This window comes from Egretta garzetta, unplaced genomic scaffold (genome assembly GCF_000687185.1).
Source record: "Egretta garzetta isolate BGI_Z169 unplaced genomic scaffold, ASM68718v1 scaffold402, whole genome shotgun sequence".
In the NCBI taxonomy this organism is placed as follows: domain Eukaryota; kingdom Metazoa; phylum Chordata; class Aves; order Pelecaniformes; family Ardeidae; genus Egretta; species Egretta garzetta.
This window is the reverse complement of record NW_009258823.1, coordinates 645,615-646,981: the sequence shown is the minus strand read 5'-3', so window position 1 is coordinate 646,981 and position 1,367 is coordinate 645,615. Positions and strand designations below refer to the sequence as shown.

The window sequence follows — 1,367 nt, the reverse complement described above, 5'->3', positions numbered from 1 at the left end:
CTGCCCTTTTCCCCTGCCCAGCGCCCGCAGGCGAATCCCCAGCAGCACGGCTGCACTTTCTCCCCGCGGTGGCTCTGCGGCGCGGGCCGGCTGGGGAAGGGAAGCCTTTCTCCTGGGCTGGGAATCCCCTCCTGCCCTCCTCCTTCCCCCAAGAGCGAGCCTGACAGCGGGAGGGGGAAGGGGTATTTTTTAGCACGTACCCTACGGTTGTTTCAAGGATTGAGCCAAGAAGAGGAATTAACATCAAATGAAGGATTGCTTTTGCTTTAAAAGGAAGCTGCTTTTTTTTTTTTTTTTTTTCCCCTCTTCTACTCAGTCATTGCAAAACTTTTCTGTGAAGAGGGATTGGTAAAAATCACCTTTCGTAGGAGGCAGCGGGCTCAAGCAGGCGATCGGCGTCAGCAACCGCTCGACGCTGTTCCCTGTGCTGGCGCTGGCTTCTCGTGCCCCTGCCCAGCTCCCGTGGTGACCTTGCATCCCAAAAGAAGGGGAGGGGATCCCAGGTGCTCTCACCTTCCCAGCTGCCATCCGACCTGGCTATGGCAACCCACCTGAGATCCTCCGGCTCCCAGACTAAGATGCCACCCACAGCTTGAGCCCTTTGCCTGAAAGCAATATGGTTAATGGGGGGGAAAAGCGCCTTGCTGCAACCTGAGGGCAGCCGGCGCCAAGACGGCAGCAGGAGCCCATGGAGCCTAGACAGCAGGTTCTCCAGGGACCCGAAGGGGAGATGGTGGCCCTTAAAAGCAAAACCACTGGCCAGAAGGTGGCAACATCCCCTCTCCTTTCTGGGCCTGGCGGAGCAGAAAAGGGGTCAGCCCCTTGTGCCAGGGATGGGTCCATTTTGGTTTGGAAGCCCTTTACCTTGCTCAGCCCCACCTGGAGCAGTTTGGGCAGTGTCAGGACACAGCTCCATGCCCCGCTTGGGTGGCTGGGTGTCCCTGATGGCCATCTCCTGGAGCCCAGCCCGCGCCAGCCATAGCGGGTGCTGGTGGCGTGGATGCCACAGCACCTACAGCCAGGGGGTGTTCAGCAAAAGTCCTGCCCTGGGGAGAGCAGCCCCCGGCACTGGGATATGCGGGAGCCACCCAGCTGGAAAGCTGCTTTGCCCAGACAGCAACTCTAGACCTTCCTCCACCCGCACAGCAGTGGGCTTGCGCTTTGCCCACCTTCGTGTCTCACTCAGGGGAGATTAGGGGAGTGCTGACCACCCTGACCCCCTGTCCAAAATCCTCTGTTGTAGGGTCTGGTTGTGCTGATGGTGCCTTTTTTTGTGGTCAGCGTGGGGCTGTTGCAGGCAGCTGGTGAGATAACGGTGGAAATCACGCCGGAAGGATTAGCACCTCCGGCGGAGCCTCGTTCCTGCT

General features: G+C 59.3%; 1 protein-coding gene across 1 annotated transcript in view; it reads left to right on the top strand.

Annotated features, from left to right (window-relative positions):
- Nucleotides 1–1,367, top strand: part of IGBP1 (immunoglobulin binding protein 1) — a 34,226-nt gene that overhangs the window by 11,746 nt on the left and 21,113 nt on the right. The window lies entirely within an intron of this gene.